The sequence below is a fragment of the Arachis hypogaea genome, chromosome 18 (genome assembly GCF_003086295.3).
Source record: "Arachis hypogaea cultivar Tifrunner chromosome 18, arahy.Tifrunner.gnm2.J5K5, whole genome shotgun sequence".
Lineage (NCBI taxonomy): Eukaryota > Viridiplantae > Streptophyta > Magnoliopsida > Fabales > Fabaceae > Arachis > Arachis hypogaea.
The window spans coordinates 43,165,140-43,179,251 of NC_092053.1; the positions used below are offsets into that span (position 1 = coordinate 43,165,140).

Sequence of the window (14,112 nt, forward strand, 5' to 3'; positions counted from 1 at the left end):
GATTAAGAGATCCAAGAGATACTCATTCAGTCTAAGGTAGAACGGAAGTGGTTGTCAGGCACGCGTTCATAGGGAATGATGATGATTGTCACGTTCATCGCATTCAGATTGAAGTACGAATGAATATCTTAGGAGCAAAACAAGATGAATTGAATAGAAAACAATAGTACTTTGCATTAATCTTTGAAGAACAGTAGAGCTCCACACCTTAATCTATGTAGTGTAGAAACTCTACCGTTAAAAATACATAAGTGAAAGTCCAGGCATGGCCGAGAGGCCAGCCCTCAAACGTGATCTAGGATAGCATACAACTGATCAAAGATACCTAATACAATAGTAAAAGGTCCTATTTATAATAAACTAGCTACTAGGGTTTACAGAAGTAAGTAATTGATGCATAAATCCACTTCCGGGGCCCACTTGGTGTGTGCTTGGGCTGAGCTTAAGTGTTGCACGTGTAGAGGTCCTTCTTGGAGTTGAACGCCAGCTTTTGTGCCAGTTTGGGCGTTCAACTCTGGTTTTGGCTCCTTTTCTGGCGCTGGACGCCAGATTTGGGCAGAAAGCTGGCGTTGAACGCCAGTTTACGTCGTCTATTCTTGGCCAAAGTATAGACTATTATATATTGTTGGAAATCCCTGGATGTCTACTTTCCAACGCAATTTGAAGCGCACCATTTCGAGTTCTGTAGCTCCAGAAAATCCACTTTGAGTGTAGGGAGGTCAGAATCCAACAGCATCAGCAGTCCTTCTTCAACCTCTAAATCTGATTTCTGCTCAAGTCCCTCAATTTCAGCCAGAAAATAACTGAAATCACAGAAAAACACACAAACTCATAGTAAAGTTCAGAAATGTGAATTTAACATAAAATCTATTAAAAACATCCCTAAAAGTAACTAGATTCTACTAAAAATATACTAAAAACAATGCCAAAAAGCGTATAAATTATCCGCTCATCAAACTCCAAGAAAAGTCTCTACATGTGAAAGCTTCAATGCTCAGCTCAAGCACACATCAAGTGGGCCCGGAAGTGGATTTTTACGTCATTTACTCATTTCTGTAAACCCTAGGCTACTAGTTCTCTATAAATAGGACCTTTTACTATTGTATTTGGATATCTCTGGACGTTTAGTCCTTAGGTCTAGGTCTTGGTCATTCTGGTTCCCCCTCTGGGGCAGAAGCTAATGAACACCATTATTACTTTTGTATTTTCAACGGTGGAGTTTCTACACCCGATAGATTAAGATGTGGAGCTCTGCTGTTCTTCATGAATTAATGCAATTACTACTATTTTTCTATGAACGCGTGCCTGACAACCACTTCCGTTCTACTTGCAATAGCTTGAGTGCGTATCTCTTAGCCTCCTGGTTCATGACGCATGGTTGCCTCGCTTGACAACTGAGCCTTCCATTCCGTGAGATCAGAGTCTTCGTGGTATAGGCTAGAATCAATTGGCAGCATTCTTGAGATCCGAAAAGTCTAAACCTTGTCTGTGGTATTCTGAGTAGGATCTGGGAAGGGATGACTGTTACGAGCTTCAAACTCGCGAGTGCTGGGCGTAATGACAGACGCAAAAGAATCAATGGATCCTATTCCAGCATGATCGAGAACCAACAGCTGATTAGCCGTGCGGTGACAGCGCATTTGGACCATTTTCACTGAGAGGACGGGAGGTAGCCATTGACAACGGTGAAACCCAACATGAGCTTGCCATGGAAAGGAGTATGAATGATTAGATGAAGACAATATAAAAGCAGAAGTTCAGGAGGAACAAAGCATCTTCATACGCTTATCTGAAATTCTCACCAATGAATTACATAAGTATCTCTATCTTATTTTATATTTTATTCATATTTTAATTATCAATTCTCCATAACCATTTGAATCTGCCTGACTGAGATTTACAAAATAACCATAGCTTGCTTCAAGCCGACAATCTCCGTGGGATCGACCCTTACTCACGTAAGGTTTATTACTTGGACGACCCAGTGCACTTGCTGGTTAGTTGTGTGGAGTTGTGATAAAGAGTTGAGATTACAATTGTGCATACCATGTTTTTGGCGCCATTGATGATCATAATTTCGTGCACCACTTTGTACCAAATAACTTGGCATTCAGTTTCATAAGAGCTCCTAGGTACTGAGCAACTTGCTCTTCCCTAGTGTCTTCATCCTTCTCAAAGGATGAGTATTCATCAAAACTCATGCACTGCAGAAGTGCAGGCAAAGGAACCTCTATGGTCTTCAGATAGTATTATTGATTCTCCTAGTTTAGTATGTTGATTCTTAAACACAGCTACTTCATGAGTCTTGGCCGTGGCCCTAAGCACTTTGTTTTCCAGTATTACCACCGGATACATAAATGCCACAGACACATAACTGGGTGAACCTTTTCAGATTGTGACTTAGCTTTGCTAAAGTTCCCAATTAGAGGTGTCCAGAGTTCTTAAGCACACTCTTTTGCTTTGGATCACGACTTTAACCACTCAGTCTCAAGTTTTTCACTTGGACCTGCATGCCACAAGCACATGGTTAGGGACAGCTTGATTTAGCCACTTAGGCCTGGATTTACTTCCTTGGGCCCTCCTATCCATTAATGCTCAAAGCCTTGGATCCTTCTTATTACCCTTGCCTTTTGGTTTTAAGGGCTATTGGCTTTTTCTTTTTCTTTATCCAATGATTCCTTGTAAATATATATATATATATATATATATATATATATATATATATATATTTCACTTCTTTTTCTTGCTTCAAGAATCAATTTCATAATTTTTTTTCAGATCAGCAATAATATTTCTCTTATTCCTTATTCTTTCAGGAGCCAACAAATTTAACATTCATAGAATTCAAGATAAAAAATATGCACTGTTCAAGCATTCATTCAGAAGACAGAAAGTATTGCCACCACATATAATTAATTAGAATTTTCCTTATTAAGAACTTGAAAAATATAAATTGCCTCTTTATTCTAAAAATCTACTATTTTATTCATGTTTAATGATGATGAGAAAAATAAATTATAACTTAATTGAGAATAAAATCAAAATAGATGTACTAATTACTACTACTTATATATAACTTCTAAGGTAAACTCCTATAATAACAACTATCATAGAGTTAAAGCTAAAATTAGAATTCAACAACCTTTATTGTGGGAAGTGGATGTTCCTCTAGTCTGTGGGGTGTTTGGTCCCTCAAGAGATAACTTCTGACGCTTCAGTTCCTTTAAGTCACGCCCTTGCTCTTCTTGTTCCCTGAGCAATTTGCAAAGCATGCTATTTTGATTATTTTGTTCTTCCTTTATTTGGTCCATAGCTTCTTGCAACTTGGTAACAGATGCTTCAAGATATTCCCAATATTCAGATTGAGGGATTTCTGGGAGAAATTCCTGTACCCTCCTCTTGATGGGGTCATCCTGCGCTTGTTGTTTTTTCATTGATATTTTGGTGATTGGCCGCTCAACTGAGATATACTCAGTTATTCCCATCCTCACTCCAGCATCTTTGCAGAGCATAGAAATTAAGCTTGGATAAGCCAACCTGGAATCTTTGGAGTTTTTGTTTGCAATTATGTAAAGTTCACATGAAATCAGTTGATGAACTTCCACTTCTTTTCCCAACATAATGCAATGGATCATCACTGCTCTTTTAACGGTAACTTCAGAACGATAGCTAGTGGGCAATATAGAACGCCCAATGAAGTCCAGCCATCCTCTGGCGACTGGTTTGAGATCTTCTCTCTTGAGTTGATTTGGGACGCCCTTGGTGCTGGTGGTCCACCTGGCTCCAGGGATGCATATATCCTCTAGAATCTTGTTCAGGCTCTTGTTTGTTCTCATCATTCTCCTATTAAAGGAGTCTGGGTCATCTTTCAGCTGAGGTAGCTTAAAGATCTCCCTGATTTTGTCAGGGTGGATGTGAACAATCTTTCCTCTGACCAAGGTCCAGTAGTTATAGAGGGCAGTTCTAGATATTCTCTGCTTGTCTGTTTGCCACAGATTAGCGTAGAACTCCTGAACCATATTCCTTCTTACTTTTGTTTCAGGATTAGCTAGGATTTCCCAGTTCCTGTTTCAAATTTGCTCTTAGATCTCTGGATATTCATCTTCTTTCAGATCGAATTTGACTTCCGGGATCACTGATCTTAGACCCATTATTTTGTAGTAATGGTCTGAATATTCTTTAGTTAAGAACTTCCCTTGATTCCAAAATGGTTTTGGAATACTCTCTTTCTTTCCTCTTGGAGTGGGTTGTTTTTCTTTAGGAGCCATGATCTTAGCGGGTATGGTTTAGTGATCACGGATAAACACACCAAACTTAAAGGTTTGCTTGTCCTCAAGCAAAAGAAAAAAAGGGAGAGGGATAGAAGGAGAGCTAGTGTCGAATGGTGGATTAGAGGAGGGAGGCCGAATGTGGATTTAAAAGGGAGGGGAGGTGGGTTTTCGAAAATTTTAAAAAGATAAGATAGAAGATATGATTTATAAAAGATCAATGTGATAAGAAAAAGATATAATTTAAAAATAAAAATTTGTGAACGATATTTGGAAAAGATAAATCTGAATTTTTATTTTGAAAAAGATTTTTAAAAGATAATTGAGTAGGATAATTGAGTTTTGAAAAATTTGAAAAAGATTTGGATTGGATTGGAAAAAGATTTATGTTTATGGATTAAGATACATTTGATATTTTTGAAAAAGGGATTTTAGAAATTAGGATTAAATTTTTTTTTTGGAATTAACGGTTTGTAACATGTTTATGCAAGAAATCATGAATTGAAAAAAAAATTAAAAAAAATTGTGAAGTAAAAACGAATTTACCTCCTCCCCACCATCCTGGCGTTAAACGCCCAAACGCTGCATTTTTTGGGCGTTTAACGCCCATGTGCAGCTTCTCCTGGGCGTTCAACGCCCAGCTGTTGCTTCTTTCTGGCGTTGAATGATGCGCATAAACTAGTTATGCCACGATTTAGGAAATTGCACGATCGGCAAAATTCCTTCCGGCAAGTGCACCGGTTATCGTCAAGTAAAAACTCACAATAGAGTGAGGTCGAATCCCACAAGGATTGGTTGAATGAGCAATTCGGATTAGAAGTGTGTCTAGTTGAGCGGAATCAAGAATTAGATGAGAATTGCGGAATGTAAAATTGGCGGGAAACGTAAATGACAAGAAATTGAAATGGCGGAATCTTAAATTGCATGAATTAAAGAGCAGAAGCTAAATTGCTGAAATTAAAAGGGAATGGGGGTGATTGCATGAATTGAGTTGCAGAATGTAAAGAGAAAGTGGAAATCGGAGATGGGGAATTCATTGGGTTATAGGAGATATTGAGATCTCCGAATCAAAACATGTTTATCTCTTCCTCAACCAATGCGTTCATTGAATTTTGCTTGGCAATCTTATATGATTGGATCCCAATCCCTTGGCTCACCAATTCTCTCTAAAAACAAACAAATTCCCAATCCCTTGGTTTAAATGTTCATAAGAAGAGATGATGCTCGATCACTGATTATACCACACAGTTTCATGAACCACAATTTGGTAGGATTACATGTCACAATATCCATCCAAACCCCAATCCAATTCACTGTGAGAAAGCTTCTCTAGCATGAATCCTCCATTCCTTTCCCAAGGTTCCGAAGGATTCCAATTATGGGTAGTTTCTTTCCCAAGACAACTACCCAATGGAATTAGATCGAGAAGCTTTCTAACAAAATTCAAGAGAAAAGATTGAAGAAGAAGATAACCTATTATTGATTCATTGAATTACAATAGAGCTCCCTAACCCAATGAAAGGGGGTTTAGTGAGTCATAGCTCTGAATTCAATTACAAAGGTATGAAAACTAGCAAAATGAAAAGGTAAAAGTCTTTCTTCCTAACTTAAATTCTATCCTATTTATACACTTTCTATATTGAGCTTCTGTTGTGTTTCTTGGGCTTTGAGGCCTCTCCCTGCTTTCCTTTTGCTTTGGGTTTATGATCCATAATCTTGATGAGGCTGCTGATCCACATTCTGTAACATTCATTGAGCCAACTTAGTGATAATCAAGTAATGACACATGACTCAACAAATTGAAATTCCAGACTCATCAATCCTTCAGGCCCAATCCCATAAACCATGATATTCAATTGGGTTTCATACCAGAGTAAGTTTAAGTTAATGTTTGTGCTCAAAAGCTAACTTAAACTGCAATATTTTTGGCCCGGAAACCTTTTCCAATAGTGGCGTTTAAGTTGCAGTTTAAGCTTAAACTGCAGCTTAAACGCCAGACACTTCCAGTGATGCCTTTTTGTGGAAGCACGTTTAAGCTTCAGTTTAAGGTTAAACTGAAGCTTAAACGTGGAAATGGAAGAAGGCAGCCCTGGAGGGTAACGTAGTCAAACACGTTTAAGCTTCAGTTTAAGGTTAAACTGAAGCTTAAACGTGGAGATAGGAAAGGCAGCTCTGGAGGTCGAACACGTTTAAGCTCCAGTTTAAGGTTAAACTGGAGCTTAAACGTGGGAATAGAGAAAGCCATCCTGGAGGTCGAACACGTTTAAGCTCCAGTTTAAGGTTAAACTGGAGCTTAAACGTGGAAGCGGAGAAAGGAACCCCTGGAGGTCGAACACGTTTAAGCTCCAGTTTAAGGTTAAACTGGAGCTTAAACGTGGAAATGGAGAAAGCAACCCTGGAGGAGAAAACTTGGTCGAACACGTTTAAGCTCCAGTTTAAGGTTAAACTGGAGCTTAAACGTGGAAATGGCTCCCTGGTGCATTTCCCATTTCTGGCGTTTAACTTCCAGTTTAAGGTTAAACTGGAGGTTAAACGCCACTTTCACCCTTTCCTCAGCTTTCATGATTTTGGCCGTTTAAGTTCCAGTTTAAGCTTAAACTGGAACTTAAACTCCACATGTGATATTCAAGCTTCCTTTATTGATTTTTGTTGCTTCCTTGCCTAGCCTCTTCTTCCCTGAAATCATCCAAACAACTGCATCAAAGTCTTGCAAATATTCATGAGAATCTTCCATTCATAGCATTCAAGTAATATAACTAAAAACTCATGAAATTTGCATAAAAATCATGCTGTTTGGATGGTTCATTGCTTTGTTATTCATTTAACCATTCTTGGTTACTTTAAGCTCAAGAAAGTGCATAAAACAACTAAAACTAACAGAAAAATGCTAGTGAAACTCGCCTAAGATGCCTTGGCATCACAACACCAAACTTAATACTTGCTTGTCCCTAAGCAAGTCCTGAGTTATTTGAGAAGAAAGTATGAAACAGAAAGCAATTACATTGGCTATATTAGTAAGCACTTGAAGTTCATCAGAAGGGTTTTATGCAGAAAGTTGCAGTATCACTTTTTCATTCTTATCAGGTAAGATTATCACTTTTTCATTGCATTCATCAAACACTACTATGGCCTCTTGTTATTCTTATGTCCTTGGCACTTTTCTCTTCTTTGTTTTTCTTTTCTTTTTCTTTGAGCTCATTTGCTCCTTGTTTGCTTAGTGTCATGTGTTGCACACGCCTTTGGCATTTTCTTTTTTCTTATCAGTGCACTACACATATCCACTGCAGGCATTTTAGTTCACATTTCTTCTTGAGACATTGGTGCCCAGCACCTCTTTGTGTGACTAAATGTTTTGTATTTAGGTTGCTCTTGATAATGGACTTTTGGTTGATAATCCCGGGTTAGTTAACCCAAGTTACCAAGTGTTGAAACACTCCTCAGAACCTATTCATCCAAGCATATCCTTAATACATAAACACCACAGGCATTTGTCTCAGAAGTTCAAACCATTGATGCCTAGCTTATTTTCTCAATTTTTTTTTTTGCTTTTTGGTTGCCCTTTTTCAGTGGCTTTTTCTTCTTCTTTTTCTTTCTTTTTCATGGCCAAAGACATTTATTCATCAAGATCCATAGACAGTTTTCAATTTCTACACAAAAAATGATAATTCTACACTCTATTTCCAGTGATCTGACTAAACAATCAAGCATGCATACCACCACTTAATTCTACTTGATTTGTCACTAATTGAGCCAAGTTACTTTTGTTCAAACTTTTCTTTTATTTTTGGGAACAGAACAAGCATGGCAAGCATTTGTTTAAGAAGGTGAAGTTATATCCAAACATCTAGGCATTCACTTTATTCAAAGCAATAAACAGACAAACATACTAGTAACTTCACATTCCAGAAAGATTCAACAATTTCAGTTTAAACCAGAACAAGCATGCTTTTGTTTGCCCTTTTTAAAGAATTGTCAAGGAACAACACCACCTTGTGAAATTCCTTGTTTTCTCTTTGTTGCCAGGAAACAATTTGATTTCTCCTTCTTCTCCTAGTTGTTGTTTTATGTTCTTTCTAAGATCCTTGTTTCCTTTCCTGCAAAGAGTGATGAAGTTGCTTGCTTCTCAAGCACTTGAGTGGTTAGTTCAACTATGTATGGGCAAGTGTCTGAGTCTTAGGTTGGTGTGTGAACACCAAACTTAGTCTCCTACTTACTCCTCTGCTCTTTGAGTCCTCGAATTCTCCTTGGAATGAAGCTGCTGCTAAGGATTTTAAGCATTTCTGTGATTGCTTAGAATGGTTGTTCCTTTCATATAATTCAAAGGTTGTTGTGTTCAGTTAATCTGTGTGGTGGAACACCAAACTTGGAGTCACACATTCCCCTTTGAATTATTGATCCACGAATTCATTGTTTGGTGTGAAACACCAAACTTAATTCCTTGCAATGCACAGAAACTACTTCACCTTTTTATTGAAACAAATAAAAGAAACAGCAAGGTAGTATTACCTCAGGTTGGGTTGCCTCCCAACAAGCGCTTCTTTAACGTCATTAGCTTGACGGTCAGCTGCCTCAGTTGAGGTGATATTTAACTTTGTCCTTCTCCTCCACATCTCCCAAGTAATGTTTGAGACTTTGACCATTCACAGTGAAGGTTCGTTGTGACTTTTCTTCCATGATTTCTACTTGTCCATATTGGGAGACCTTGGTGACAAGGAATGGTCCAGACCACCTTGATTTTAGCTTCCCTGGAAATAGCTTCAGCCTAGAATTGTAGAGCAATACTTTTTGTCCTTCTTCAAATTTCCTTGGGGCTATGTTGCTGTCATGCTTCTTCTTTGCTCTTTCTTTGTAAATTTTGGCATTCTCATAAGCTTCAGCTCTGAATTCTTCCAACTCTTGAATTTGCAACATCCTTCTTTCTCCAGCAGCTTTGCTGTCCAAGTTCAAGATTTTCAAGGCCCAGAATGCCTTGTGCTCCAACTCCAGTGGCAAATGGCAAGCTTTTCCATGTACTAGTTGGTAAGGGGACATTCCAATTGGTGTTTTGAAAGCTGTCCTATATGCCCAAAGAGCATCATCTAGCTTAATCGACCAGTCTTTCCTTGAAATTCCCACAGTCTTTTCCAGGATTCTTTTGAGTTCTCTATTAGATATTTCGGCTTGCCCACTTGTCTGTGGATGGTATGGTGTGGCTACCTTGTGTTTGACTCCATATTTTAGAAGCAATGCCTCTAATGGTTTGTTGCAGAAGTGGCTTCCTCCATCACTGATGATTGCTCTTGGAACCCCAAAACGGCAAAAAATGTGTTTTCTGAGGAAGTTCATGACTACCTTATTATCATTGGTTGGAGTTGCTATTGCTTCAACCCATTTGGAGACATAGTCTACTGCTACAAAAATGTAATTATTTGAATATGAGGTGGGAAAGGGTCCCATGAAATCTATCCCCCATACATCAAACAATTCAAGTTCCAGAATGAATTGTTGTGGCATTTCATTTCTTCTTGGCAGATTCCCCGCTTTCTGGCATTCATGGCAGTGCTTCACTAGTTCCTTTGCATCTTTGAAGATAGTGGGCCAATAAAAACCACACTGCAACACCTTAGCTGCTATTCTTTCTCCTGCAAAATGTCCTCCATAAGTGGAGCCATGGCAGTCCCATAAGACTTCCCTTCCTTCTTCTTCTGATATGCATCTTCTGAGTATGCCATCCGAACATTTTTTGAACAAGTATGGTTCGTCCCAGATGAAGTATTTGGCATCATTTACCAATTTCTTCCTTTGATGCTTGTTAAATTCCAACGGCAAACTCCCAGTGGCCTTGAAGTTTGCTATGTCTGCAAACCAGGGTGCTTTGTGAATTACCATGAGTTGTTCATCAGGAAAGCACTCATTTATATGTGTGCTTTGTGCGCTTCCTTCTTCACATGGTATCCTTGATAAATGGTCTGCCACCTTGTTCTCTACACCCTTCTTGTCTTTGATTTCAATGTCAAATTCCTGCAACAAAAGAACCCATCTAATAAGTCTTGGTTTGGATTCTTGTTTAGCAAGTAAGTATTTTAAAGCTGAATGATCAGTGAAGACAATGACTTTAGATCCAATGAGATAGGATCTAAATTTGTCAAATGCAAAGACTATTGCCAAGAGTTCTTTTTCAGTGGTTGTGTAATTCCTTTGGTTATCATTCAAGACTTTACTGGCATAATAAATCACATGTACCAAATTGTCTTTCCTTTGTCCTAACACTGCCCCAATAGCAAGGTCTGATGCATCACACATCAGTTCAAAAGGTAAGTTCCAATCAGGTGGGGCAATATAGGTGCAGAGGAAAGTTTTTGCTTCAAAAGTTCATAGGCTAGCATGCAATTTTTATCAAATACAAAGGGTGTATCAGAGACAAGCAAGTTACTCAAAGGTTTGGCTATTTTAGAAAAGTCTCTAATAAACCTTCTGTAAAAACCAGCGTGTCCCAAAAAACTCCTAACTGCCTTGACATTACTTGGTGGAGGTAGTTTTTCGATGAGTTCCACCTTAGCTCTGTCCACCTCAATGCCTCTATTAGAGATTTTGTGGCCAAGGACTATTCCTTCTGTGACCATGAAATGACACTTTTCCCAGTTTAATACTAGGTTGGTCTCATGGCACCTCTTAAGCACCAAGGCAAGGTGGTGTAGGCAGCTAGGAAAAGAATCTCCAAACACAGAAAAATCATCCATGAAGACCTCAATAAATTTTTCAATCATGTCCGAAAAGATGGACAGCATGCATCTTTGGAAAGTGGCAGGTGCATTGCACAATCCAAAGGGCATGCGTCTATAAGCAAAAACTCCATATGGACAAACAAATGATGTTTTCTCTTGATCTCTAGGATCAACTACTATCTGATTATAGCCTGAGTATCCATCCAGAAAGCAATAGTAAGCATGTCCTGCAAGCCTTTCAAGCATCTGATCCATGAATGGAAGTGGGAAATGATCTTTTCTGGTGGCTTCATTGAGCTTCCTGTAGTCTATGCACATCCTCCACCCAGTGACAGTTCTTGTGGGTATGAGTTCGTTCCTCTCATTTGGCACCACAGTTATGCCACCTTTCTTGGGAACTACATGGATGGGACTAACCCATGGGCTATCAGAAATGGGGTAGATTACCCCTGCCTGCCATAACTTCATGACCTCCTTTTGTACCACTTCTTTCATGACGGGATTCAATCTTCTCTGAGCTTGGATGGAGGGTCTAGCATCCTCTTCTAATAAGATTTTATGCATGCATATGGATGAACTTATCCCCTTCAAATCAGCTAGGGTCCATCCAATGGCATCTTGATGAGTTTGTAGCACCTTGATCAATTCTTCTTCCTGTTCTTGACTCAGGGCAGAGCTAATGATAACAGGATGACTCTCATCACTACCCAAGTATGCATACTTGAGATTAGGGGGCAATGCTTTGAGCTCAGGTTTTGGTGCTTCCTTCTCTTCTTTCACTCTCTCTGGCATGCTTGGCATGGTTGTTTCAGCAGCCTTGATGTCACTAACTTCTATGTCCTTGGTGAACTCCTCCTCTGCCACTTCCTTTGTTGTTTCCTCAAAGGTTTCTTGTACTGCAATGTCCACTACATCCACCCTCATGCATTCCCTTAGTGATTCTGATGGATAGCTCATTGCCTTGAATACGTTAAACACCAATTTCTCATCATGTAGTCTAAGAGTGAGTTCACCCTTTTGTACATCTATGATGGCTCCAGCAGTAGCCAGGAAGGGTCTTCCCAGAATTATTGAAGCTTTGGCTTCTTCCTCCATATCTAACACCACAAAATCAGCAGGAAATATAAAATCTCCCACTTTCACCAACAAATCCTCAACTATCCCATGAGGGAATTTAAAAGTTCGATCTGCCAATTGGAGGGCCATTCTTGTTGGTTTGGCTTCCTCAATCTTCATTCTTCTCATCATTGTTAGAGACATCAAATTGATACTGGCCCCTAAGTCACACAAGGCCTTCTCCACCATGACTTCTCCTATGATGCAGGGGATTTGGAAACTGCCTGGATCCTTCAATTTCTGAGGCAATTTGTGCTGAATGATGGCACTGCATTCTTCAGTTAACAACACAGTTTTCTCATTTCTCCAGCTTCTCTTCTTGGTCATTAATTCCTTTAAGAATTTTGCATAGAGTGGCATTTGCTCTATTGCCTCAGCAAACGGAATGTTGATTTGAAGCTTCTTGAAAATTTCCAAGAACCTGGAGAATTGGCCATCCTTTTCACTTTTCATCAAACGTTGAGGATATGGTGCTTTAGGTGTATAAGGCTTCAGGACCTCTTTTTCTTTTTCTTTTGTTGCAGACGGTGTAAAAGACTGTCCTTGTTCCTTGTCCCTCACATTTTCCTTTGCTTCATCCTCTATGGTTTCCTTTGAGATCTCCTTTAGATTCTTTCCACTTCTGAGGGTTATGGCCTTACATTCTTCCCTTGCAATAGCCTTGGCAGCATGAGAAACGCTTGGCCCAGGGGTTTGCTTAGACAAATACACAATTTGATTTTCTAGCTTCTGGATAGCAGCTCCTTGGTTTTGCAGGTTAGAATTTACTTCTTCCTTAAAGGCTTTCAATTCGGTTATGTCTTGACTCATGGTTGCAAGCATTCCTTTTATCCTGTTTAATTGATCTTGAAATTGTTGGTTCGGATTAGGTTGGGTAGGTTGATTATTTTGGCCATGATATGATGGTTGGGAGTAAGTGTTTTGTGTGGCTTGGTATGATCTTTGGTTGGAGTTTTGGTATGTGGAATTGTTATGTTGGTTGTGGTTGTAAGGTTTGTGGTTTTGTGGTTGGGTTTGTTGGTTCCCCCACCCAAAGTTTGGGTGGTTTTTCCATCCTGGATTGTAAGTGTTGGAATGTGGATCATATGATTGCCTTTGTTGGTTTCCCACATAGTTGGCCTCTTCCCAATCACCTCCTTCAGTGCTTGCTTCCTCTTGATCTTGTGTGTGTATTGCAGCCACTTGCTTTGTTTCTAATTTCCTGGTGAGCTCTGCTAGTTGCTTGGCAAACACCTTGTTTTGGGCTAGAATTGTATCAACATGGTTCAGCTCCATGACTCCCTTAGTGTTGTGTCTCTCTGATGCATAGTAGTACTCATTCTCAGCCACTGTCTCAATCACTTCAATGGCTTCTTCCACAGTCTTTTTCCTGTTCAATGAACCTCCTGATGAATGGTCTACAGCCTTCCTTGATTCATAAGAAAGTCCATCATAGAAAATGTGCAATTGCACCCAGTCATGGAACATGTCTGGTGGGCATTTCCTTGTCAAATCCTTGAACCTCTCCCATGCCTCGTAGAGAGTTTCACCATCTTGTTGTCTAAAAGTCTGAACCTCAGATCGAAGCCTATTGACCTTTTGTGGGGGGTAGAAACGTGCCAGAAACTTGCTTTCCACCTCATCCCAGGTTGTTAGGCTCCCCCTTGGGAATGATTCCAGCCACTTAGCTGCCTTGTCCCTAAGTGAAAATGGGAACAAAAGCAGTTTATAGGCATCTTCCTGGACTCCATTAGACTTCACAGTGTCGCAAATTCTCAGGAATTTTGTGAGATGTTGGTTTGGGTCTTCATTAGCACTCCCACCAAATGAACAATGATTCTCCACAAGTGATATTAGCTGTGGTTTGAGCTCAAAATTGTTGGCCTGAATGGTTGGTTTCTGAATGCTGCTACCACAATTCCCAGAGGTTGGGTTTATGTATGAACCAAGAACCCTCCTCTCAGGAATGGCATTGTTTCCATCATCCCTCTCATGGTTGTGAACTTCTCTATCCATGTTGAGATCTAAAGCTTCCTCAAAATTGT

At 39.5% G+C, this 14,112-nt stretch overlaps 1 non-coding gene across 1 annotated transcript; it reads left to right on the forward strand.

Annotated features, from left to right (window-relative positions):
- The first annotated feature begins 13,553 nt into the window (after positions 1 to 13,553).
- On the forward strand, positions 13,554 to 13,657 carry LOC112774272 (small nucleolar RNA R71). Its single transcript, XR_003188767.1, has one exon. It is a non-coding gene; the product is annotated as a small nucleolar RNA R71 (small nucleolar RNA).
- The last annotated feature ends 455 nt before the right edge of the window (positions 13,658 to 14,112 follow it).